Below are 21,784 nucleotides of genomic sequence, written 5' to 3'. Positions count from 1 at the left end.
AAACCTCCTTATACCCGAGCAGCGGGTTTACCAGCCACAATTCAAACCTCGATATACCCGAGCAGCGGGTTTACCAGCCACTTTTCAAACCTACATACAGTATACCCGAGTGGCTGGTTTACCGGCCAACATTCAAACCTCCATATACCCGAGCAGCCAGTTTACCAGCCACAATTCAAACGTCAATATACCCGAGCAGCGGGTTTACCGGTCAACATTCAAACCTCCATATACCCAAGCGGCCGGTTTACCGGCCACTATTCAAACCTCCATATACCCAAGCGGCCGGTTTACCGGCCACTATTCAAACCTCCATATACCCAAGCGGCCAGTTTACTGGCCACTATTCAAACCTCCATATACCCAAGCGGCCGGTTTACTGGCCACTATTCAAACCTCCATATACCCAAGCGGCCAGTTTACTGGCCACTATTCAAACCTCCATATACCCAAGCGGCCGGTTTACCGGCCACTATTCAAACCTCCATATTCCCGAGAAGTCAGATTTGTGTTCAGGGAGCCCAGGGTGGGAGAGCCAAAAGTCCAAGGAGCTCAGGGTTCAAATTGTTAATGGTAATTAGTATGGCTACGTGCAATCGCAAACACAGCAGATTATACTACATATAAGCTCATGTATGCTATTCAGTATCACTGTAATTAATAAGACAAAGCATTAAATAATTTTCAGAGCCTTTCTAGTGTATTTCTCTTGGTGACCACGTTCGCACATGGTGGGAGAGAGGAGGAGAGTCGGGGAGGGGGGTGAGATACTGCCCTTGGATACTATATTAAAGTTAATATGCACGTGGAAACACACACACACACACACACACACACACACACACACACACACACACACACACACACACACACACACACACACACACACACACACACACACACACACACACACACACACACACACACACACACATACACACACAAAACATAGCCTCTTATCTTCCTTTGGAAACGGACAAGGCTAATAATGGAAAACTGCATTAAAAACCCTCAATCAAAGCATGTTCCCTTGTTATGCTATGGTTATGGTCAGTGGTCATATTCATCACCTTCCAGGCTGTCTGTTAATGTCCATCGATCCAGATTTTTCACGTCATGTTCCTCGTATATATGGATTCCAGTTTACTGCAAGATGTGCCACAGGATGTATGTTATAAGGTTGTACCCTCGAATGCATAGGTTGTTAACTAGGGTTACCTGTACCCCCTGGGGGTACGAAACCTCCAAGCTGGGGGTATGAGACACGCTGCCCCAAAATAAATTTTAATTGAAAAATATGGGTATAACAGTATTTAAAGTAAAAAAAGAAGGGTTAAAATGTTTTTATTAAAAAATTACAAGGGTTTGGGTTTTTTCAATAATTCTGTTTTAATGTATTCAATTACAACCAAATATTATATCATAAAAAGATATGAATGAGCACTTACAAGAAAAAAATGACAACATGTATTATTTTCTGAAGTAATACCCATCAGTGTAGCTAATTTTAATTTTATGTCTTTTTTCATGTTTTTTTTTTTTAAATATAAAATCAAATCTGAGTTACCTTGTCCAAGAAATGCAACTGGAATGATGACTACGACTTCAATAGCTTGAAGATCAAGAAGGAACGATTTGATCATGGCGGTACCCTGCCAATGCAAGGATTCGTGCCAATTGAGAAGCCATTGTTGCAAGCATCTTATCAAGTTTCTTTCTTGTGTGCCAAAAAAAAAAAAACAAGCCTCATACAATTGCTGAAGAACTGGTGAAACCTTGTGCACTAGAAATGGCAAAAAGTAGTGTTGGGGACCGAGGCACAAAAGAAACTTCAACAGGTACCCTTGTCAAACGACATTATTCGTTCCAGGATTGGTGACATGAGTAGAGATATTTTGCAGCAGGTGATCACAGACATCAAAGCTAGTCCTGTCAAAGTGAGTCTTAAGTTAGATGAGTCAACTGACGACAGTTTTTGTAGTCAGTTGTTGTTATTTGTGCGATACGTGAAGGAGAAAGAAGTGATGGAAGAATTCTTGTTTTGTGAACCGCTGACCACAACCACAAAAGCAATCGATGTGTTCAATCTCGTGAAAGATTTCTTCTTGAAGCATGGGATGATTCTCAACATGTGTGGGTCACTTTGCACTGATGGAGCTCCCGCCATGCCAGGAAACAAATCAGGCTTTGCTACCGTTGTGAAGAAAGAGATGCTCCATGTTACTGTCATGCACTGCGTGTTGCGTCGTCATGCACTTGCCACAAAGATGCTGCCAGAACACCTGAAGAATGATTTGCCAATTGCTGTGTGTGCAGTAAATTTTATCATAGGATGAGCCCTGAATCACCGTCTCTTCAAAGTTTTTTGTGAAGAAATTAGAACTGAACATAGCATTCTTCTTTTCCACACGGAAGTGAGATGGCTTTCCTGTAGCTGGGTGCTTACTTATGTCTTCGAACTGCACAGAGAAATCGAGCAGTTTCTTAGCAAGCACAACAGTGACATTGCTGACCACTTTGAAAATCAGTTCATTTAGTCCCTGGCATACCTGGCAGATATATTCACACACCTCAACGATTTGAACACCTGCATCCAAGGAACGGGGATGAACATGATCACTGCCAGGGAAAAGGTGTCTGCCTTCACCCAAAAAACTTCCAATTTGGATGAAGCGCATTGAGAATGTAAATTTTACAAACTTTCCAAAACTTGATGAGGCTGCTAATGCCGAAAAAGAACTATCCATCGTGACTGAAGTGAAAGAACATTTGCAGGTGAGGATTCAGTCCTTCCAAGGATACTTTCATCACGGAGAGGTTTCTATTGCACAGAGATGGATACGGGATCCATTTCTTTTCAACCTGGATTCCATGGATGACAGTGATATCATGAAAGATGATCTTGTTGAGCTGAAGGCCAATGAAAAAATCCGAATGGAGTTTGAATCAATGTAGTACACATCTTCTGGTGTGCACAACTCAAAATGCTCCCACAGTTAGCAGAGAGCTGCTCTGGAGATCCTCGTGCCAGTTGTGTGAGACAGGTTTTATAACACGCCTACACATCAAAACAAAGGCCAGGAACCATTTGGATGCAAGTGATGACATGCATGTGGCTATTTCAAAGAAAGAACCTCGTTTCAGCATCATCATTGATGAAAAACAACAACAAAAGAGCCACTAGAAATGTGTCTGTGTGTACTGTGTAGTGTGTTTTTCTACAAAAGTTATTATTGTACTGTCACCTACTTCAACAAGTGACTTTTCAGCAAACACTGTGCATTATGATTATTGTTTCTGTAAATGTGTTTTTTTGTTTAGGTGAAAATAAAGAAACTTTATTCATCTATTATTGTAGTTTTAAGTCATTTTTGACATGGGGTACGGGAAATATTATGAAAACTCAAGGGGTAAGAGCACTTGCAAAGGTTCAGAACCACTGCTCAAATGGATACATGGATGATTAGCCTTAACACACTCCAACCAACTCATTGCTTTGCTTACCTTCTTGAAAACCAGATCATTGCCTTTTTACACTGTCTGATTGTTTTCACCGTTTTGTCTCCTTTTCGCTTATCTATAGAATCGTTTTCCAGCTTCTGTCCAGTCCTGTTCCAACATATAATATGACTTGTAAGTGGCAGTTTGTCCCGATGATGTTATGACACCGTATTAGATACAATTATGGAAATGTACAGGAAATGCAAAAATAAAGATTAATTGTAATTGAGAGATGTATACAATGTATGGACAATGCAAATTATTACAGAAAATATACAAAAGCAAAACTAATATGCTCAACATTGAAAAAAGCACATGAGATCTGAGCTGAGGAGCCTGGGTTCGAATCTTGGCCCAGCTTGAAACTGTCGTTCTGGTCTTTTGAAGGCAGGGAAATGCATCAGCATGTTTACCCTCGGATGGAAATTGAACTGTGTCCTGGTTTCAAGCATTAGTTTGTGGGCATTAAAAATCCCACGGTGTATTTCAGGAAGCGTGAGCGAGGTATTACTGGTACAATGGCTAAATTACCAATTTCTGCCTGAACTGCAGGTCATAAGTGGTCTGGTCTTCTTGGAGGTTCCTTGATGCCTGATTACTCTGCTTGCTATCTCAGAATGTGGTTGCAGTAAGGGCAGCAGCTTCTGTACTACAAATTGACAAAGTAATTTGCATGTTTCATGTGAATGACCTTCTTCTGTTACAAGGGCAACCATCAACACAACGTAGAGCATGACAACTTGTTTTCCTGCTCCCATCCAGTTTATCAATTTATGATTGCGGAATGTTGTTTCAAATATCCTGTAGCACTTTCCACAAATCTTACAAGGTGTTTCGTTGCCGTTGGCACTCTCAGCATCCATATGGTGGCTGGCAGAACAGCCTCGAGGTATACACACTCACCGCTGAGCTGTCTAGCGAGGGATTGAATCTCAGCCCAGCTGTACACTGTCATTCTGGTGTCTCACAAGAAGCACGAGCTATCATTTTGTGTGCTGTCCATTGGATGGACCTTAAACTGGGCATCCAGTCTGCCGGTATTAGTTGGTGGACCTTAAATATCCCACAGTGTTCTTCGTGAAGAAAAGGTGAGCTATCGCCGGCACCCTGACCAAATTCCAAATTCCTGCTCTAACCTACAGGAGGCAATCCATTAGTGGCACAGCTGCCTTACTAGCATTGATGCAACCAGCATCCAAAGGCTGCATACAAAATGAATGAAAGCATCCATATAACCCTTGTTGTCCTCAATTACGGTTTATTCATCTGAAGACACTGTGCAGACCAAGGCATCTTTGTATGTGGTACATCAGCCGTTTTGTGTTCCAGATAGTTTTTCAACATATGGCTGTATGCTTGGGTTAATTGTCATTTAGGATGATTAATCCCTGCCAAATGAGATGTGTTCCTGACGGAATAGAATGATGGACCAGAACTTGCCTCTACCTTTTGGCAGTCATTGTAGCTTTGGTTTTAAGTAAATCGCTGAACCCTTGACTGAGATTCGGCCACACTTGTATTGATCCACCACCACACTTCACTGTAGCTGTTGTATACTAACTGTTATACCGCTCCCCGGTCCGCTTTTGAGCAACCTGCTATTGATTATCGTTGCCAAACTGTTCAAACTCAGACTAAACTGTAAAGAGCATGTTCTTCCAGATTTGGTCATTGCACCATTTCATTTCTGCTCAGCAAAGATTTTTCGGCAACTCCACATCCATTGAGACTACATTGAGCCAATGTGTTCTTGAATAACCATTAACACTCAAACCTTCAGCTCGGTCTTATACAAGATCTCTACTGGATTGTTGTCTATCACATAAAGAACATCCCCAGAGGTACTTAACATCACTTTTGGAGGCTTTCTTCCTTGTCCACATCTGTCGTCAACAGCACCAGTTTCATGTATCCTCCTCAGTCTTGCATACAGCTTCTCCTGAAACATGGAGTCGGTCTGCAATCTGCCACATGATCCAGCCTTCACGAGCTAAGACTGATTTCAATAGGTTTATCATGTGATAAAAATATTATCACAAAATAAAAATCAGTCGAAAAACACCAGGGGGTTGACTCAGCCTGTCATCCTTCCGAGGTCGGCGAAATGAGTACCAGTGTACTGGGCCGGTGTATACCCTGGTTAAAATAGGTGTACCAGATCCCTGTGTCGTAAGAGGCGACCAGGGTTGCGTCAGGAAGGGCATCCGGTGTAAAACATATGCCAAATCACTATGCGGATCATATGGATGATCCGCTGTGGCGACCCCTCACGGGAGCAGCCGAAAGAAGAAGAAGAGATCATGTGATATTTTCTTTCCATTGACATCATGGGGACTCACTCCAATAGAGGAGGGGTCCAATTATATGACGCGTTCTGGCCCTTCGGGGTCAGAAGTGTGTGTTTGATTGACCATGTGCTTCAGCCTTCGGGCTGAGGTGCAAGTCTTTGCAAATGGGACAGTCTTGTTGGATTGTGTACTTTGGCCATGGGGTAAAGGTGCATGTCCCAAGCTGTTTTAATGTTTGATTTTTTGTTTTATCTTTTATTATAGAAAAAAAACAGGCACCTTCGAAAGAGGCAAATAAACCTGAAATCATGACATTGCAATGTCTGTAGAACTTTGCAGGCCCCCCAGAACTATTGTTCTATAGAATTCTTCAGACATTCTATAGAACCTGTCGATAAAAATTCGACAGAACTTTAGAACCAAATTCTAGAGAACTGTCTTCTTCTTCCTGTTGTGTATGGCAGCTTGGCTGCCAGGGTGGCTATTATTTTGTTGAGGCACAGCTGTGCCACTGATGCTGTGCCACTGATGCTGTGCCACTGATGCTGTGCACATGATGATGTGCCCCTATACCAGTACACTGGTACTCATTTCACCAACCTCAGAGGGATGACAGGTTGCATCAACCCTACCTGGTGTTAATTCAGCAGTCAACGGGGCTTGAACTCAGAACCCTGAGATCCCAAGACAGCCAACAAAACCAACAACAGGCCAGAGAACTGTAATTTCTATAGAAATGCACATTCTATAGAAATTATACAGTATGTTTGGACCAAATTCTATAGAACTGAATTTTCTACAAAAATCCTACAGAACTGTATTTTCTATAAAAAAAAATTCTACAGAACTGTATTTTCTATAAAAAAAAAGTCCTACAGAACTGTATTTTCTATAAAAATCCAACAGAACTGCATTTTCTATTTAAAAAAAAAAAAAATATATATATATATATATATATATATATATATATATATATATATATATATATATATATATATATATCCTACAGAACTGTATTTTCTATCAAAATCCGACAGAACTGTATTTTCTAAAATAAAAAAATCCTACAGAACTGTATTTTCTATAAAAAAAATCCAACAGACGTGTATTTTCTGTAACGAAAAAATATCCTACAGAACTGTATTTTCCCCAAAAATCCAACAGAACTGTATTTTCTATAAAAAAAATTCTACAGAACTGTATTTTCTATAAAAATCCAACAGAACTGCATTTTCTATTTAAAAAAAAAATAAATCCTACACAACTGTATTTTCTATCGAAATCTGACAGAACTGAATTTTCTAACAAAAAAAAAAAAATAAAATCCCACAGAACTGTATTTTCCATTAAAGAAAACATCCTACAGAACTGGATTTTCTATAAATAAAAAAATAAATAATTCAACATCGGACAGAACTGTATTTTCTATAATAAAAAAATTCCGACAGAACTGGATTTTTGATAAAAACAAAAAAAATCCCACAGAACAATTTTCTATTAAAAAAAACAAAAAATCCTACAGAACTGTATTTGCTATAAAAATCTGACAGAACTGTATTTTCTATACAAAAGAAAATCCTACAGTACTGTATTTTCTATAAAAAATCTGATAGAACTGTATTTTCTATTAAAAAAAAGAAAAATCCGACAGAACTGTATTTTATTTTTAAAAAAAAATCCGACAGAACTGTATTTTCTATAAAAATCCGACAGAACTGTATTTTCTCTATAAAAAATAATCCTACAGAACTGTATTTTCGAAATTAACAAACCTGACAACTGTATTTTATGTCAAAAAAAGAAATCCTACAGAACTGTATTTTCTATAAAAATCTGACAGAACTGTATTTTCTATAAAAATCCTATGGTACTTTAGGATCAAATTCTATAGAACTGTATTTTCTATAAAAATCCTATGGTACTTTAGGATCAAATCCTATAGAACTGTAGTTTCTATAAAATTCTATTGTACTGTATTTTCTATAAAAATCATCTGGTACTTTAGGACCAAATTTTTCTAGAATTGTATTTTCTATAAAATTCCTATGGTACTTTAGGACCAAATTCTATAGAACTGTATTTTCTACAGAGTAGACATTTTGTATATAGTTTATACGGAATTTCTATGTGACAGTTCTGTTGAATTTGGTCTGAAAGTTCCGAAAGTTTTAGACAGAGTGTAAAAAACTCAGTTTTTCTCTGTTTCCACAATTATTTTAAATGCTGTACTGCGTGTCATATGCTCCTCTCTCATCTTTCCTTCTCTATAGCTAGATCTGTTAGTCCCACATGTTACCTTTTCCACTGTCAGTAGAAAGGTACACAGTCCTCAGTTATTTATGACTGAACTGAGGACACCTGTATGACGAAAAAAACCCAGCTTAAAACACCTGTTTTGGCAGCCTTCTCTTGGTCCTCTTTCGTGATGCAATGTACAATGTAACAACAAACAAATGAAAGATGGTTGAGAAAATAAAAACCTGAAATACAGAACAAAATATGACAGGTCAACAATCGACATAATCTAAATATTACAGATACAAATGGGAAATATATCAATAGATTTGCAAATTTTCAAACCTTACAAACCTAAGTGCTCTATTTCTCTGAATGTTATTCATTGGCAAAATAGCTATATATTTGAACTTCAGTATTTGTAAATGTGGAGCTCAGGTATTATTGTCGTCCGACTCTTGAAAACGACAGTATAAACTTATATAATGAGAGATGGCCTGCAAAGATGGTCGCAAGTAAAGAAACTGAGGATCAATGAGGTTAGGTAAGGAACATGTTTATTTGTTATCGGCTATGTGTTTGGGGTATTGCCAGAATCAAGCCAGCAATCGAGGGGTTATTTGGCAAGACTTGCATTTGCCAAATTAGCAGAACTATTGGGAAAAATTAGACAGTAGCATGGCTTACTGTGTGGTGGCGTGACACCGACAGAAATCTTCTCTACGAAGTGACAGGCAGCAGGCAGGCTCACTATTTAGCCGTCGACAGCACCACGTTAATTACCCCTTTAACAGACCCCCCCTCACCCCTCCCCCCCGTTCTCCCAGCTCACGGGCTCCGTAATCATGCTGAGCCCTTGCCTCTCTCGGGAAAATGGCAGTCTAGCTGGCTGTGGGTGAGTAATTAGAGGGCATTGTCATGTTCTATAATGATACAGTTCCCCTACTTTCCCCTCTGTAAGCTTTTCCCCCCCAACTACCATATTTCACTCCTGTCCCCAATTCACTCCTCATACCCCTCCGCCTTTACACACACACACACACACACACACACACACACACACACACACACACACACACACACACACACACACACACACACACACACACACACACACACACACACACACACAATCAGAGGTGGATACTTTGAGACCTGATAGGTCTCCGTTCCACTTCCTGAAACCCACCCACGTGCAGAGATAGCAGTCAATAACAGCAACTTGCATGCAGACACACACATGCACCCATTTACGTGCATGCACATGCACACACATATAAGCGTGAGCACGTTCATACACTCATATACCACACACAGCCGAAAGTTGATACTTTGAGACCTGCGAGAGCTCCATTCCACTTTCTGAAACTCACATATGGAGATAACAACCAACAATAACACACACACACACACACACACACACACACACACACACACACACACACACACACACACACACACACACACACACACACACACACACACACCTTCAGGCAAAACGGCTATTTGCACTAAGTGGGTGGATTTATTCTGCTCACACTGTTTGAATGTTTATCCCATTATTTGCTTTTAATATCTTTCCACTAAATCAATCATAGGGTTACCATCCTGCCCTGTAATAATTTTCCTTGGATTCAAGGAGGGACGCGGTACATGATGAGAGTGGGGGTGATGGTGGGGGTTGGGTGGGGTAGGTGTCGGCATTGTTTAGAACTTTTGCTTTTTGAGTAACACTGCAATGAGTGCGTTTGGTTATTTTTCAAATTTTTCAATACACAGGGTGTATCTTTTTGCTAATAGCATTGTGGTATCATCTGGTACAACTGAGGCAGAGGAGGGATATCGAAAGGGCATTACCATGGACCACCAATCAAAATGACCTAAAGCTAGAAGACATGACCACAAATGCAAGGGTACTAAAATTACAAAACATCCATTGGCAATCAGAAGAAGAAGCAAAGGTATCGATGATGGTAGGAATAGAAAGAAGTTAAAAACCAAGAAAATGAAGCAAAAATAAACATACAAATAAACAAATGAATAAATAAACAGGATGAGAAAACAAGAAAGAGCAGCAAAGATAAATGTGTTTTCCAGGCTCCACATATCATTAGCGTGATACATTTTTCACCCTGTAAGTGGTAATTTGTTCGCCATGAAAGTAAAAATCTCACTTCATCGAACAGACATTAGGAGACATCACATCTATACTGGAGTGTCCTTGTCTGTTGGCACTTTGTTCGTATTTTGTGCAAATCCTAAATGTCCCAAATGCCATATTAATGGAGCTCCAAATAAGCTGTATAATCTGCGAGACTAATTAGGGCTGAGTGTAATGACATGAAAAAGTAAATGTCACAGGTACTGGTACTTCTCCAATAGAATTCATGAAGAATAGAGATTTAAAAAAACAAAACTCGGTGGCATAACGGTTGGAGAGTTTGGGAGGTCGGGGATTGGATTCCGAACCTGGCGGAGTCATACCAAAACTTTAAAAATGGGATGTGCAGCTTCCTTACTTGGTGTTCAGCATTTCAAAGGATAGCTAGATAGAGCATTGACAAACCCCGTCAGTTGGCATCCATGGATTGAAGGATGTTTATACACGACAAGTGAGTTACCTGAGCTATGCACGGGAGGGAGCCCAAATGCAAACAGACAATGTGGAAACAGCGAATGCCAAACCATGAATCAATACATTCAACATTCCTGTTGCACTTTCAGTCGAACGTCAGGCATGGACAGCCGGTTCGTGAAGGACTTGGGCAAAAAACTTACTGCAGCTGAACCAAACAGAAGGTGGGTAATATTTCTATGATGTCACAATGGCAAAAGTGCAAATGCCGAATCCGCTAATGTCACCGGTGGAAACCCTCACATAATTTCCTCATTCTCTTTTAAACTCAATCTCTATGTTTTCATTCCAATCACAAATTACCGAAATATTTTACCATTAATATTGTTGCGGTTGAGGAAATTCGCAAACCACCATTCAGGTCCCGTAGGTGAGATATCTCTGTAAGTACATGTGTAGTTAGCCCCAAACGCGTTGTTTAGAGGGAATAAATGTGATTCATTTGGGGTGCGACGCTTTGAGATAGTCGTTTTTCTGTTCTGTCTTTATTTTGAACCAACCACGTCTCAACCGCCATCACACAACAACCACCAACCACAACGCCGCTTCACAACAACAACAACGCCAACAGCCACGATATTTACCTTCACAACTCGCTCCCGCAAACATCGCATCACCGCCATTCCGAACGGCACCATGGCCATAAACCACCACCATAAACCCCTCACCACCTTCACCTCTCTCCTTCTGCGGCCATTCCCGCACCATCTGTGAGCACGGAGCGTCAGGCTGTCCTGGGCTCGTACGGGACGCGTGCCGAGCCGCGAGTGCAAAATGCGGCCTTTCCGAGGAGAATTCGGATCAGGAATGCTACACGCCCACTTCTGATCCGTCCAATCAGCAAGCGCGGGGCGGTTTGGCCCCGCCTCCAGGCGCGTCAGAGTAGAATCGAGATATGCAAATTCTAGGATCAGGGGAGATTCACGCCCCTTTTTCTCCGTCCAATGGGCGAGCGTGGCTACACCCCTGAGCTCGTTCTGATCCAGAAATTTGCATATGGGTTCTCCTGCCGGCCTATAAAGCGCCGAGCGCGGGGCGAATTTGAGTCGAGTCAGTTTTGGTCGAGGCGGTTTTAGAAGAGCGGAGAGTGGCAGAAAGTCGAGTCGGTTTGAGCAGAGTCGGTTTGAGAGGGTCGGTTTGAGCGGAGTCGGCCTTGGAGGAGCGGGGAGTCGGCCTTGGAAGGGCGAAGAGAGTTTTGGGGCAGAGTCGGGTTGGAGTGCGGAGTGGAGTCGGGAGGCGAGGGCGTACAGGTGGTTTGCTGCAGTCGGCTGAGGAGAATTGGGGAAGAGACCGAAGAGCTCGGGTCCGAGGCAAGGAAGACGGCGGTCAGCGACGAGGTCGCGGTGGAATCGCTCGTCGCGGGACCCAAGCAAGCCAGCTATCCTCTTTCCCCAGAGCATCAACAATTCCCCCCTTTTTTCCCCCGCGCTGAGATAGTGCGAAAAGGGGGCCCCGTTCCCACCCGACTCCAAGCAGTGCCAACGAAACCCGCGAAGGAGCACGAAGTCGGGGCACCACCGCGCCGCCACATTTGCGGATCATCACAAAGACACGGGTAGGATCCATCCGGTCTCGCGGACCTGACCGCTCTTTCAGGTCCCGCGCAAATATTGGCCCACAGGCCCCGTCTGCCCCATTGTCTTTGAGGGTGGCCTTTTCTTTTACTTTTGAGTAAATGTGTCGTTGGCGGCATCTGTAAAGTAAAACTGTGTAAGTGTTGCCGTGTGTACGCGTAGTCGGTTGTAGATCTGCATTGTTGTGTTTCTTTTGTTGCAATTGCTTTATGTGCATTCTGTTTAATTGTATATGTGTGCTCTCCGTGTGCCGCAGAATAAATGTGCATCATGTTGAACTGTTTTTCCCGTTTCGCTTCGTCTTTTCTTTAATTGAATCTCCATCTTGCTTCACGTAAAGGGTTGGTAGTGGGCTTAATACGCCCGATAATTAATCGGAACCGTCGAGGCCGACGATAACACCGCTCGGTTATCCCGATAGTACGGAACGGATCGCTTAATTGGCCCGTGTCCGGAGTCGACCTGCGGCGAGGTGCGATCGCCCGGTCTACCCTCCGCGTGGGTACTTAGGTAGGTCGAGTTTGGCGAACAACCCTATCCCACGCGGGGGGCCGATTGGCACGATCGTGGTGAGGCCGAAAGGCCCACCCGTGACTAGCTCCCGGCGTTAGTCCGAGAGGGTCACGACAGAATTGTCCGTCCGGTGGGCGACGTGCCGCGATTCGAGTTACGTGGCCATTCGCAAGCTGGCGGGCGCGAATTCGCAACAATATAATAAAATACAATGTTACAAACACTTGTGAGGTAAACGAAGATAAACACTGTTCTGACGTTATATCTGGGTCGGGAGCAGTTTTGTACGGATCGAAAGTCAAAATCATAGTTGTATTGAGGTATTTATGAAACCTCCCACCCACCGTGGGACACCGACTGGGAGGCCAAAAGGTTCCACAATAGGATTGGCGGGGCTAGCCCCAAAACTGGGGGAGTAGTTTGGAGATGGACAGATGGACAGATTGACATTCCTGCTTTATAATGTAGATAAAAGGAGCCGTGCATATGTCCGCTCGTGTGTCCGTGCGAGTTCTACCCTTTGGATGGACAGTTCACCTGACTCCACCCACAATTTATACACTGCTGCCACCAATTTAGGAACCCTTTAGAATTACCCTTTAGATTTACCCTTGAGCATTACCTTTTCTCTCAAGCAGCGCTTTTACTGCGGAGGTTATGCAGGTTTGCTATTATTTCCGACTATTTTCTCACATTGTGAGTTGAACAGGTGACTTGGAAGGGTAAGGATTGGGGGGGGGGGGTTGAGGACTTTCGGTGGTAGGGGGTGCTTCAGGGTGTTTGAAGGCCTGAGTGTGGGGAGGCGATTGATTCCTTAGGGTTGGGAGGGGAAGGGTGAAGACTTGGGGTTGGGTTGTGGTGGGGGGGGGGGGGAGAGCAAAGATGTGATAGAGTTGGGAGGGGAGGCTGAGGATTTTTTATCAAGGAGTTGTCAGAATTGCATGTCTGAGTTTACTCACAGTAAAAGATGTAATGGAGTGGTGAGGCAATCACCCTACAGGTAATGTGCTAAAATCCTTAAAATGCCCTGCTGGGTGCAGAGAGATCGACATCATAGAAGATGGCATCGCTGATACTTCAATATCATATCGGACAACCTGGGCATCGAAGAGGAGGCATCTTCAGAGTACAATGACATTGGTCACCACTGGTACCCAGAGTGCCTTGGTAAGATATGTCACTTCCCTCAACTCAGCGACTGTGTTTGTCTAAAGTCAAGTCCAGTGCTGTTTCATGTATTTGTCTGCATGTGTGTGCATGAATTATCTTTCAGTTCCTCCATAAGCCCTCGACCCTTAAAAAAGAGGAACATAGAGGGCTTGAGAGAAAGAGACACATGAAAGAATAGGTAATCTTCAAGGAGAAATACGACAGATCACCAGTAAAATTAGTTTTGAAATGGACAGATTCGTTACAAAAGTGAAAAAACAACAACACATGTTCCACCTGTAACTTTTGTAGAGATGTCTGTGTTGTTCAAGCTTGTGTAATACCAAAATTAAGGATATTAAAAGGAATGCATGAATTCATGGACATAATGTTAGTAAAATGAAAAGTTCCAATCCAACAGTTGTCTTAAACATCATCATAATCATCATCAATGTACTGGACTCTTTTTTTGAGTGTTAGTGTTGCCAAAGCAGTCTCTTGACAAGGGTTGTGCTAAGTAGTCTTCCATTGCCTTCCCAACATTAAGTCAGAAGAGGAATTTGTTATTGTTCAGGGTGCCACCAGCTATAACTCACCTACTCTTCGCGGAAGACACTGTGGGATCATTAACGTCAACCAACAACCAGTAGGTTAAGAACAAGATTTGTTCAAGAACAGATGACGATATCCACTTTGGCGACAGGTTCTTTGGTCATGATGTAATGTGAGAATGTTGATGCAAAAATGGTAATACCTACACAGTACTGTACTATAAATGATCTCTCTGACACTGGAAAATCCTCTTTATCTATTTGCTGATGACTCCATCCTCATCTGTGATGTACCCCATCCTTCAGACAGGCAGGCTGCAGCCTCTTCCCAATTCAGACTTTAACAAAATCACAAGCTGGTCAAACACTTGGAATATGTCTTTCAATCCTAACACATCTCTCACTCTCACTATCTCTCTCCAAAAGGACCATCGGATAACACTCTCAACTACTTTCTTAACAATTCTCTTGAGGAAGTTCATTCATTCAAACTTCTGGGTCTCACTATCAACCATGATCTTTCTTGGGCAAACGACATTTCAAAGTTGGTCTCCAAAGACAGCCGCCAACTCCGTCGTGCAAAGTCCTTCCTTGACACACCTGAACTCCTGTACACCTAAAAACCCTTCATCCACAGCTTGATGCCGTCAAAACCAAGGCCTTCAATATCATTGGAATCTTTTGCAATGAAGAAGCTGTCTACAGGCCTATCACTTCACCATTACAGACATGTCTGTGGTCTCTCTCTCTGTCCTCTACCGCCTCTATCCTGGTCTTGCACCCGTTGCTCTTTCTGTGCTTTGTCTCCTTCTGTCAGGCACACACGGTCCACCATCAACTCACTTCTGGCGAAACTACCTAAATCCAGCATCACTGGTCACCTCCACTCATCTGTTCCTCTTTTTTTCCACCTGCCAAGCCAACTTCCACATTCTCTTCAATCTCATTCTTCCCTCCAGCTCTTTCCAACAACTGTTCACCACCATCTCAAATCATCCCCAATCCAAATCACCACTCCCTCCTCCACATCGAAAACTCCAGTTTTCCCTCCTTGGAGTGCACCCAATGCATCATCTTGTCCACCCCATGCATCCTCTTTGCCATGTTTGCCTCCATCTTGGCCTTCAGCTCTGCTGTTGTTGTTTTCCCCCTCTCTCTCTGCTGCTCCTTTTGTCTGTTGCGTTCTGATCCGTTCAGTGTACTCATGCTAGCTCTTCAATGAGCCTCGACTATGTGTGCAATGTTTTTTTTTTAAAACAATAAGACAGCCGTTTCTGTCTGTTGCCATTTTTCTCAGAGAAGGCCAAATGGATCTTCATCAAATTTTCAGAGGTTCATGTTTGAGTGCCGGGGATTGCTTTTGGCCAAAATTTTTTGAAAAGTTTGAAAAAAAAAATGCTGGATTAAAGAAAAAAAAAGCTCTTTTGTGCGTTTGTAGCTATGTGAAAAGTAATATTAAATGATCCCCGACCCCATTCCTTCGTGTGTATGGGGAAGTGTTTTAGGCCTCCACAAAACAAAAAAAATTGAAAAAACTAAATTTGATTTCTTCAAAATGCCAACAGGATAAGAACAGCACCAGGCAACGCCAGGTAATTACTTCTTGCTAGTTTTAAATAAAGCCAATAAAGTTCACGTAACAGCAAAGGTGTCAAAATGAAAACACCTTCTCTGACTAAAAGGGACAGAATTAAGGGTAGAAAAAGATGTAGAAACAGGAAGGGAAAGGTAGAATACAAGGACAATGATGTGTGGTTCTCCCCTTGTGGCCTCTCATCTACCCTCTATTCCAAAAATAAATAAATAATCCCTCACTCCCTCCTCAATTCCCACCGCAAACACTCCTTCTCACTGCTATTTAGGCTCAACCCTTCATTCTGAAAGCAGTCCTTCTGCCCCAAAGTTACTTTCCACTGCTCTCTCAACATAGTGGGGCAACTTAGCTAAATATAGCATAACAATTGTGCATTTTGTGAGGAAAGCACCAAATTTGGCACACTAGTAGCCTATCATATTATGAACAGACTTGGATATTGGGCCATCTCAAATTCAGCCGCTGATGGCTGTGGCAGCCATTTTCCACTGCCATCAAAAATTTTGAGATGGCCCAATATCCAAATCTGTTCATAATATGATAGGCTACTAGTGTGCCAAATTTGGTGCTTTCCTCACAAAATGCACAATTGTTATGCTAAGTTGCCCCACTAACATTACACTTTGCTGCAAGCACCATTTTTACAACCTCAGGTTCATATTCATTGCTCCGCTCATGAATTAGTTCCTTGGAAGAATGCCAGAAAATACCACTTTACAACCTCTTGCTTTCAGTTCTCCGCCCATCCATACTAATCTTTGAACACTTCAGAGTAAACTACTATTTAATTCACTCCAAGAATAGCTATTTCACATTTCGTATTATAACTCCTATTTCGTATTTCGGACAGATAGAATGGCATTCAGGAGAGCAGATACCGCCGCCAGGCTGAACAATTTACGTTTTGCATCGCACTAAGAGGCTGGATCTAGATCTGCACCTGAGCCAAAATGGAATAGGCTTGTTATTGTCACCTAATCAACTCATCCACGTAGTTTTGTAATAACTCGTCCACAACTTTTTGAGATATCGTGCTATGGATAGTTTTTGGCTCCATCTCTCAATGCTGAAGAATCACATTTAAAATTCTAGTATCTGGATTGGCATCTTCACCAAAATCTAATCGTTTCGTCCTTTTGACACACCCAACATGTCCACCAAATGTCATTCGAATCGGTCCACAACGTCTTGAGATATCCTGCTCACAGACAAACAAACAGACAGACAGGGGTGAAAACTCAACCTCCATCCACCTTCGGTGGTGGGGGTAATTAGCAGTGAAAAATCCTCCAACCTTAACCAGACAAGAAAAAAGAATGACAAGAAAGAAGGAGTTAAAATGTTCGATATTTCAATGTCAGGAGTTTCAATATCAAGATGGAGGACTGTAGTTGGACTGTAGTTAATCCAAATCTAAATCCATTGGGACCATATTCTGTACAGAGCATTGGTGCTGCCGAAGCAGTCTCCTGGGCTATTGGGCACAACCCTGGAACAGGTCACTACTCCGACACAGGATACCAGCAAGCTGGCACTCATTTTGCTGACCTCAGAAGGATGATAGGCAGAGTCAACCCCACCTGGAATGAATTCAACAGCCGATCAAGATTTACACTCAGGACCCTGGGATTGCAAACCCACCACCCTAACCATTAAGCCAACACCAGTAATACTGTAAAGTTATGAGGATTTTTAATACAAGTGCAGTAAGTGAAACCTGGTTTAATGAGTGCAGGAATTGGAAGACAGGACTATAAGGTTACAAGATGGAGAGGTGTGTCATGAAAGAGAAGCAGGAGGATGTGGAGAAATCTGGGTAAGAGACAGTTTTATATCAACAGAAAGTGATGGAGGACGAACTGAGGTGGAGGATTCCATGTGAATAGAGGTTAGGGACAATAAGAAAATTAAGGTTCTCTTGGAATGTTGTTACAGGGCTTCTGGAATGATGGAAGAGCAGGACAGGAAGCTTCGAGAGAAAATGAAAATGTTGAGTCGAAAGGTAACAGTAATTGTTATGGGCGATTCCAAATTTGCCTGGTATAGATTGGGGTCCAGGTACAGGGAAAGCAGAGGACAGAAGAGTACCAGTAATTTTTACATTAAGCTATGATTGCTATATTTCAGTTTGTAGATAAGTCTAAAAGGAGGAGGGCAGGCTGTTTGACCTATTTTTGGTGGATGATTTGGCTGACAGGATGGCCTAGAGGAACACATACTCTGCTCTAAGCTGTTTAGCCTTGGTTTGAATCCTGACACAGCTATAAACTGTCATCCCAGTGTTTTACAGACAGGGTGGTTCATTAATGTGTGTGCCGTCCCTCTGATGGATGTTAAACGGGCGTCCCATCTGCCAGCATTCTTGCTGGACGTTAAAGATCCCATGGTGTCCTTTACAAAGAGTCGGCGAGCTGTCACCAGCACCATGGCCAAATTCCAAATTCCTGCCATAAACAGCAGAGGGCATTGCATCAGCGGCACAACCACACCCTCAGCCAAGATGTTATCCTGCAGCCTTGTGCTGCACACGAAAGATCAAGAAGAAGGTGGATGATCCATGTGTGGTGGAGAAGGTGGAAGTAGGTGACCATTTGGGGACAAGTAACTACAACATTGTGTGAACAAGGCTTTTGTTAAGAGTTGGAGTTCATGATAGCTGAGTAAAACAATGGGATTTTAGGAGGGCAAACTTTTAAGGGATGAACAGAGAGTTAGTTGGTATAGATTGGGCCATCATCCTTGTGAGGCCAGGCTAATAGGAGGGCAATCAGCATCAGAGAAATGGGTACTCTTCAAGGAATAAATGGGCAGAATGCAAAGGAAATACCTTCTAATCAGGAGCAAAGAAAGAGACATAAAGGGACTATGTCGGTTTAGTATGAGGTTTGGAATAGTATTCGGGATAAGCACAAGGGATTCACGTGGTAGGAATCACTTGGAGAGGAAGCAGATTGGCATAAGTAAAGGAGTAAACTGAGGATAGTTAAGAAACTATTGAGACAAACAAAATTACATATGACAGGGACATGACAAGGAACATTAAACATAATGGCAAGGTTTTCTTTTTTTTTAAGACGTAAGGGGAATGGAGCAAGCCAAGACAGGTGTCGGCCCATTGAAGGATATCACCTGGAGATAGATTAGTGGCTGAAGTGAGATGGGAGGCTTATTAATTAATTATCTTGTATCATCGTTTACATCTGAGCACAAAGCGGATATACCAGTCGCAGAAAAGATGGTTCGCAGAGGTGAGGAACGGCTGTTGGATGGGTTTCTGGTGCAAAGGTAAGGAGCATATAAGAAGACAGCTTGGAAAGCTAAGGAAAGACTCTGCTCCAGGGTCAGATATGATACATCCTTGAGTGTTTAGATGGATTGCAGAGCAGACAAGTGAGATTCATCTTAACAAATATCTTCAATAGCTTGTTTGAGTCAGGGCAGATACCAGAGGATTAGGGGACTAGCAAATGTAACACCATTATTTAAGGACTCAAGGAAAGCACCGCAGAACTATAGACCTGTGAGCTTCATTTCGGTGTGGAAGACTGATTGAAGATCAGACGAGGAATCGATTCGCGATAATTTCAAGTTAATTCAAGATAGCAAGCATGAGTTTACTAAAGGGAGATCATGTTTAACCAATGATAGAATTCTATGAGGAAGTTAGTTTGGTAGATGAATCAAGTGCAGTGGATGTCACACACCTTTTTATATGTACATATGAAGGTAATGCAGTGGATTGGGTGGATTAAAGGAGTCCAGTGGATGTCATATGTAACATACCTGCCTTCCAGAAGACATTTGATAATGTACCATTTTAGAGGCTATTAGTTAAGGTTAGGGCTTTTGAGAGTCATTGTTAGAGCGGAAAACTGGATCAATAATTGTCTCAAGAATAAGAAACAAAGAGTGGATGTCAATGGGAAGATGTCAGACTGGGATGTTGTATATAGTGGAGTACCTCATAGATCATGGCTCGGGCATGCCTGGTGTTGGCTTAACGGTTATGGTGGCTGTCTTGAGATCTTTATAGGGTCTTGAGTTTGAGCCCTTGCCGTTGCGTCAAAATAACACCAGGTGGGTTGACTCAGCCTGTCATCCTTCGGCAGAATGAGGACCAGGGTGCATAGAAGACAACAACAAGGGCTCGGACCAGTTCTTGTTTATTTGTAATTATCGTTCCTTGAGGGAGGTGTCAAGCGCTGAATCTTGGTGTCAGTGGTGTCCTGATTTTGGGGGAGAAAAAAAAAAGTTTTTTTCATTGTGAGGCAGAATTTCAAGTGCTACCATTTGGCTAATATTACAAGTTGGCTATCCTGGGAACCATCAGCGATCTACAATCGCAGCCCTTTTGTTTCAATCAATGATTTGGATAGTTGAGTATCTTGGAGTAGACTTTCTAAATTTACAGGCGACACCAAGCTTAGAGGCAAGGTAGATAGCAAAGGTGGTGGAGAAGGAGGGGGAAGGGGAGTTGATCAGATTAAGGAATGGCAGATTAATTAAATGTTAGAAAATGTAAGATATTGAGCCAGAAATAATAGAAATAATAGAAATTAGAAAATGTCAGAAATAATAGAAATAGCAAGTACATAATGCAAATGGTAGTTTTGGAGCATGTTACATGAGGCAAAGACCTCGGAGTGGTTGTAAATACAGTGAGCACAGTGCAGGTAGCAGTAGAAAAATTTAATCCGATATTAGGTTGTATCTGCAGGGGCATATGTTTTCGATGAGTGCTCACATTGTACAGGAATTTAGTGAAGACTTATCTTGATTATTACCCCGTACACGTCATGCAAAGCATGGGAAAGCAATTGTTTCACTCTGTCTGTCCGTCAGTCTATGATCGAGGAGAAACTTAATTTCAATTGAATTTCATATTTTGAACACGAGAACACGAATCGGCTTGTTGCCACTTCCGAAAACCTACAGCTTAGTAGTACGTTGACTGAATTTGGCCAAATTGTATGGCGGGCATCTCGTCCCGCGTGCGCATGCGCACTTGGGGGAAAGCAATTGCTTCAGTCTGTGTGTCTGTCTGGCAGTCCAAAAAAATTGAAAATCATTCCGACCAGCAAACTTACTGTTTTTAGGGACATCATAAAGGACACAAACAAATAAATAATTTAACGTGTTAAATAAGGTGGTGCAAAAGACGGTGTATACCAAATGCATCAACGGCGGTAAACTTCCGATTCAATGCATTTTTCTGCGACCTTTAAAAGCTTTCTTTTATTTCAATTGAATTATATATTTTAACGCTATCGAACACAAATCACCTTGTTTGCACTTTGAAAAACCTTCAGTTTAGCAGTACTTCGGCAAAATTGTACGCCGTCTTGACCAATCAAATCTTCCACTCGTGTTCTCAGGGCGGAGGACCATCGATGTTCAGACAAGATGGCGCCCGATGATGCAACACATGAGCTAACCTCGTCAAAAAAAAAATCGTCTGTGCATCTTTTTCTCAAAGTTCATTCTTTATATCACATGGAATTTCAATGTTTTTTTTGAGCCTGCCAGAAACCCATGTCTTGGCTTGCAAAGGGAATGATAACCCTTTCCATGTCCTTTTTTCAAGACTGTGTGGGTTAAAGTGTTCTATGAACTCTCTAATTTGTGTTCAGCTTTGGTTGTCATATTTGAGGAAAGACGTAGCTTCAGTTGAAGAAGTTCAGTGCAGAACAACCAGAATGATTTCGGTGCTGGACTAAGATATGAGAGGCAGCTGAAGGAGACCA

At 42.2% G+C, this 21,784-nt stretch overlaps 1 protein-coding gene and 1 long non-coding RNA gene across 4 annotated transcripts in view; one reads left to right on the top strand and one right to left on the bottom strand.

The window, feature by feature from the left end:
* Positions 1 to 21,784, bottom strand: part of LOC147018116 (IQ motif and SEC7 domain-containing protein 1-like) — a 396,789-nt gene that overhangs the window by 223,859 nt on the left and 151,146 nt on the right. The gene's annotated exons all lie outside the window — the stretch shown is intronic.
* Positions 1 to 21,784, top strand: part of LOC147018117 (uncharacterized) — a 104,663-nt gene that overhangs the window by 38,803 nt on the left and 44,076 nt on the right. Inside the window, exon 2 of the long non-coding RNA XR_015062288.1 lies at positions 13,787 to 13,913. This is a non-coding gene — a long non-coding RNA (uncharacterized LOC147018117). The remainder of the gene's footprint in view (positions 1 to 13,786; positions 13,914 to 21,784) is intronic.

Source organism: Eptatretus burgeri, chromosome 10 (genome assembly GCF_056783735.1).
Source record: "Eptatretus burgeri isolate ZD-2024b chromosome 10, Ebu_testis_v1, whole genome shotgun sequence".
Classification (NCBI taxonomy): domain Eukaryota; kingdom Metazoa; phylum Chordata; class Myxini; order Myxiniformes; family Myxinidae; genus Eptatretus; species Eptatretus burgeri.
This window is presented reverse-complemented; position numbering and strand designations above follow the sequence as displayed.